The 6000-nt window shown below is 51.5% G+C and overlaps 1 protein-coding gene across 6 annotated transcripts in view; it reads right to left on the reverse strand.

Annotated features, from left to right (window-relative positions):
• Positions 1-2734, reverse strand: part of JCAD (junctional cadherin 5 associated) — a 45837-nt gene extending 43103 nt beyond the window's left edge. For 2 of the 6 annotated variants that reach the window (XM_063727526.1, XM_063727527.1), the window contains exon 1: positions 2606-2702. The gene's annotated coding sequence lies outside the window, so the exon portion shown is untranslated. Of the gene's footprint in view, positions 1-2605 lie in introns of all 6 variants that reach the window. The other 4 variants (XM_024253854.3, XM_063727528.1, XM_063727524.1 and 1 more) reach the window with 4 other exon arrangements.
• Positions 2735-6000: the final 3266 nt, after the last annotated feature.

The raw sequence follows: 6000 nt of genomic DNA on the forward strand, positions 1-6000 counted from the left end.
AGCCCGACACCTCCCCTCCCTGGGCTGCTGGCGTTTGCAAGTCAGTGGACCTCAACATTCCTTCCTTCCATCAGCAGGCCCTTGAAACAAAGCACAAGAGCAAGGTTTTAATGAGAGAGATAACCCTTCTCATCCAAAGGAGGAAAAACAACATCTGTTAAAAACCCAAGTAAACTGCAGTAATGGGTTCAGCAATAGGCCCAGAGGACTTCAGAGAGATAGTCTTTGCTTATCAAAATAAAAACCACAATAGAACAATTGTTTCACTCCAACGCTCTGTGTTCTAAACTCTCTCCAGATTAATTATTATGGAGTTTCGCCAAGCTCATTAAAAGAAAAACTAAGGACTCCTAAGGATGACTGGTGTTTACTGTCCTCCCAAACTGGCCAGTGAGAACTTGAGGGAGCCACAGACTTCTGGGCTTTCTGTACTGATAACATTTCTAGGATTTATTTTTAAATTTCATGTTAAAAATTAGACTACAAGAATCTTTTCATATTTACTTTTTTTAAGTGAAAAAATTGGTCCTTATTTATTTTCCTTGTGTACCTCCAACCCCGTTACATTTTATAGCTGGCGAACAATAGACCACAGGCTTCTGGAATCTGTGGCCACTCGATGAGCTATTTGATAACCCTGATGACTTTGTCAAGTCGTCCAGAGCATGTAGACACTCAGGCCAAACTTCTTTTTTCCCGAAACAGGCTTTCTCCACCCAGCCAAATCCCCTAATTCTCCTGGGCCTGCCAAGGGCCTGACCTTCCAGTCTCTGCAGCAAAGGGTGAAGTTTTACAGGAGGAAGGCCCAGCAGATTAAAGGCCTCTGTTCAACAAATATTTGCTCGCCCACTCCAGGCGGAGTAACAGTTTCTTACATGCTGCATGCCCACAGTGACACTTAGAGACTTCAGGAAGCTTGTTAAGCTGGTGACTAAGAATTAGACACCTAATGTCAAGGTAAATAATTAAGTCCCAATCCACAGACGTTATGGAAAAGCAAACCACTTTAACAAACTCCCAATTTCACATGAAAACCAACACAAGTCCCATGAAATAGAATCTGCATATGATTTCCAAAAAAGCCTGTATGCATTCTTGCTTTGCTGGGTGGTCTTAAAATTCTAAAATGAACTGACATTCCCAAAGTTTTACCTGTACAGCCCATGACCCTCAGTCTACACCATGCAGACTGCCTTTTTTTTGACAGAGCATTTCTGACTGCCTGAATCCTACCCATCAGTCCCCTTCCCCCAAATCCCTGTATTTTGCAACCCTAGCCCTCAATCTCTGGGATATCTATTCCTTGTAAATCTGAAAAGACAAAAGACCGGAGAAGGAAAACAAGTTGTGGGAGAAACATCACATTAAACTGTCAGGACAGGAAACCCTGGGAGTTGTGTGGTCTGCACCGCCCCACCCCTCTCCCCAAGACTAAGACCAAGCTACTAGATTTGGGGAGGGAATGAGGACACGGGAGGCGGGTGGAGTGCGTGCGGGAGTGGGAGAGTGGGTGTGGGTGTGGGGAGGTGATGTGCCCAAGCTAATTCCCCCAAGGCCTCTCTACTCCTGAAGCGCGTGGATGACCAAACACCAGGGCATGCCCAGGTAGCGCTGGCCCAAAGTTCTCGTTTTTATTTTTTTCTTCAGTAGTGAAATCACAGCTTCTTTACAAACGCCCAGAAGAATCCCAGGCGCTCTGCTTCTTGACGGGAAGCGAGAGGGGCGCTTTTAGCTGCTAGTGCTGGGCCCCACTGTGGCCAGGGCATCGAGGCAAACCCTGGCATTTTGGGGGTGAACGGACCCCGACTGGAGATGGGGGAAGCAGAGGGTGCCCGCGGAGATCTGAGCGCAGAGACCCTGGGTGGGCGGGTTCCAGATCCCATAAATGAGCTGATTAACGGGATTTACAGCACTCCTAGGCGGGGCTCCTGCCCTTCTCCCACCCCACGCGCAGCCAGGAGCCGGGCGGCCCCGGGCACTCGCTGGGAAGCAGCCGCGATTAGCGCCCTAATCCCCAGCGCAGACCGCGCAGAGACCGGAGCGGGAGCGGGGCCGCGGCGGGAGCCCCCACCGTCCCGGGCGGTCCAGACGGCCGGGGCAGCGTGGGAACTGGGACCTCGGGGACCCAGCGCGGCGGCTGTCAGCTCTGGGGTGAGTTCCGCGAGGTCTTGGCGCGAGGGCGCGGGAGGGGTTGGTGGACACAGGCTGGGGAGGGCGACTTCGAGAGGGGAGTGAGTGACCCCGGCCCCCTAGGCCCTCCGCGCGCCGAGGGGCGACGCGAGCGCTAACGCCAGCCGCGGCCCGCGGTGCCCGCCCCGGGACCCCCGCGCCCCAAGCAGGGCACCTGAGGGGAGGGGACGCCCCTACCGGGATGGCAGGCGCCCTCCACCCCGAGGCTGCCGGGCCAGGCACCGCGCGGGGGGCCCAGGCGGGGCTGCGACTAGGGGTGCAGACATCCCCCACCGCCGGGGTGGCTGGGACCGGAGCGACGTCCCAGCTGGAGAAGTTGGGGGGAGTGCGGGAGGCTGCGGGTGACGCCCGCGAAGCGCCGTGGGAGCGGCCCTAATGACGGTGGGAGCCAGGAGGGTTAGACGCCGGGACTTACCGAGCGGCTCCCTCATGCCGCCTCGCGCCGCCGCCGCCGCCGCTCCGGCCGGCCGGGTACCAGCGCGACCCGCCCCGCCTGCAGCCGCTGAGGCCGAGCATGCCCGGAGAACCGCCGTCCGCCCCGCCCACCGCCCGGGCCCGCCCCGCCCACCGCCCGGGCCCGCCCCGCCCACCGCCCGGGCCCGCCCCGCCCACCGCCCGGGCCCGCCCCGCCCACCGCCCGGGCCCGCCCCGCCCACCGCCCGGGCCCGCCCCGCCCACCGCCCGGGCCCGCCCCGCCCACCGCCCGGGGGTGCCTCCTCTGCGCTGAGGGCGGTATCCAGGCCACGAGCTTCCTAGGCTTTTGGGGTCCGCCTGCGTGGGTCGCGCAGAAGGTACAAGTGGGCTAACCACCATTCCCTCTTTTCTTGTCACTTGGGTTTGGGCCACGTCAACCCTGTGGAAATGTCCAAAGACACACACACTCTCACAGATACACACAAGGCAAACATATTCATATCACACAAACACACAAAGATGTATGCAAACACACTCACATACACCCACACACAGATGCACACAAACACACTCACATACAGGAAACAGGCGCACACAAACACATATACAGGACACACAGGTGCACACACACAGTCACAGACAAGTGCACACACACTCAAATACAGTCACACGCAGGTGCAGACAAACACACCCATATACAGTCATGCACAGATGCAGCCAAACACACTGACACATATACACACATACACGGGAACACAGTATGGCTATACACACACACACACACACACACACACACACACACACACGCACCCACGTAACACATCGATATTATGAAAAGCAGAAAACAGTGATGGTGACAACAGCTTGGGATTTACTTCTTTAAAAAAAAAGTCTGAAGGAGTCTGGAAGCCACCTTCAGATCAGCTGGCCCATCCTCTCCTGTGGCAGAGGAGGAAACTGATGCCAGGAGTAGGATTTGCCTCCAGGGCAGGGGTAGGAGGGGAGATAGGAGGAGGTCAGTGGGAGAGTTCAGACCAGAATGAACATTTAGGGTCATTTGGGTGACCCCAAACCCACTCCATATTTCTCTTACAGTGGGAAGGGGCAGAAAGATTAGACTGCTGCCTGGGTCTGTTCAGGGCGAACGTTTTCATAATTTTGGAAGGCAGACAGAAGACAAAAAATGTGAAATATTGCTGATGCATTGGGGAGAGACAGGGAATGTTAGTTAAGTCCACCCAGACAAAACATGCATGGCACAGCAGACTGGTGACCTTGCCAAATGAGTTTTCAGAAAACTACTTAGCCACATCATGATTTTAGGACTGTATTTGCTGTCAAAACACCAATAACTAACTTTTTTTGCTCTATCACCACGTCTGAGCCCTTCCTATTATTTCTTTTAATCCTCATCACAGTTTGACAATATGGGCACCACTTTACAGATGAGGATGGGCTCAGGGAAGGGCACAGATGGCAAGCTGCAGAATCTAGCCCAAGACCCTTGCTCTGAACCACCAGAGCAAGGTCGTTTCTTTGTTCTCTTGAATCGTGTGTCTCATGGTTAGTAGCAACGTATAATCTAACACAGCATAAAAGCTAAACACACTATTGCTGGAAAAGAACGAACAATGTAATTGAGTGTTGTATTGTGCATTATCAGGGGTGCGTGGGAGGAAACCAGATGGCGGCGATGGGAGCAGGCAGCATGATCAGGGGCTCAAGAACCAGGTAGCTCAGGTCCTGGGCTTGGCTTCTCTGCCACTTTCTAGATGTGGTACTTTACTTCTGTTAACCTCACTTTCCTCTCTAACAAAGTGGGGGTAATGATGGTTTGCATCTCATAGGAGAGTCATGAGAATTCAATGAGATGATGCCTTCTTATCACTTAGTTCAGGTACATGTAATAGTGAAGAAAATGGTGGCCGGGCGTGGTGGCTCATGCCTGTAATCCCAGCACTTTGGGAGGACAAGGCAGGCGGATCACCAGAGGTCAGGAGTTCGAGACCAGGCTGGGTAAGATGGTGAAACCCCATCTCTACTAAAAATACAGAATTAGCCGGGCGTGGTGGCAGGTGCCTGTAATCCCAGCTACTCAGGATGCCGAGGCAGGAGAATCACATGAACCTGGGAGGTGGAGGTTGCAGTGAGCCAGGATCATGCCACTGCACTCCAGCCTGGGCAATAGAGTGAGACTCTGTCTCAAGAAAAAAAAAAAGAAACAAAAGAAAATAGTAGCTACTACCGTTAACACTTGCACAGCTACTGCTGTTTGACTTGGAGCCACCAGGGAAGACTTTGAAGGACAAGTGGATTGTGGCTAGGGAGAGACACAAAGGCTGGGGAAATAGGATTCGACAAAATTTAAAAGATAGAAAAGGAAATGCAGAAGTTTTTTTTTTTTTTTTTTCTGGGGAGTCACAGTTATTAACAGCAGTGATATTACTTCTTGTCAAAAAAGCATCATTCAATGACGGATTGCTTCAATGACTTATAGAATTCCTGTTTCTCCTCAATTTGCCAACTCAATGAAATAACTTTGCCTGGGGTGGAGCACGTCTATGTGCCCAGCATGGTGCAGACACCTAGGGAGCCAAGTATTCCTGCTAGAACATTTATCAGCCAGTGAATTGAGATTAGGATGTGTTTCCCCACAGAACAATGTCATATTGTTGGGTTTCTAGGTCAACCCCATGGAAGTTTTATAATGTACCTAAGTGCTGTAGAGTTGCAAAAAAACAGAGTAGAGTTGCAGTAAATCAGAAAACAACACTGATTCAATGCTAGGAGCTAAGCTAAACCAAACCAAATCAAGTTTAATAAGAAATTGTATTTTAGCAGAAAGGCTGGCAAAGGCAGATTCAATTAGGGGAATGTAATGGGATTGAAATACTGGAGATTCTAGAGAAGATGACTTCACAATTTCAAGACGCTTGTGGTTTCTTGACCCTGGCTCTTTATCCTAACATCCTCATTTCAAAATGTTTGGCTTCCGTCTTTCCTCAGTACTGATGTATCCCTAGCCCTGCTCTAATGTTTTCCTGGCATGACTAAGGCCATTTCAAACAAAGAAGCAGAATGAAAAGATGGGGAGAGAAGATGGTGGTGAGGCTGTGGATGTGGGGAGAGGGGCAAGCAGAAAGGTGGAAAGCTTTTCTAAAGATCTGGGAATAGAATTAACAAAGAGGAAAGAGGGTGTATTATTCTGTTCCCAAGCTGCTAATGAAGACATACCCAAGACTGGGTAATTTATTAAGGAAAGAGGTTTAATGGACTCACAGTTCCACATGGCTGGGGAGGCATCACAATCACGGTGGAAGGCAAAGGAGAAGCAAAGGCACATCTTACGTGGCAGCAGGCAAGAGGGCATGTGCAGGAGAACTACCCTTTATAAAA

This window comes from Pongo abelii, chromosome 8 (genome assembly GCF_028885655.2).
Source record: "Pongo abelii isolate AG06213 chromosome 8, NHGRI_mPonAbe1-v2.0_pri, whole genome shotgun sequence".
In the NCBI taxonomy this organism is placed as follows: Eukaryota; Metazoa; Chordata; class Mammalia; order Primates; family Hominidae; genus Pongo; species Pongo abelii.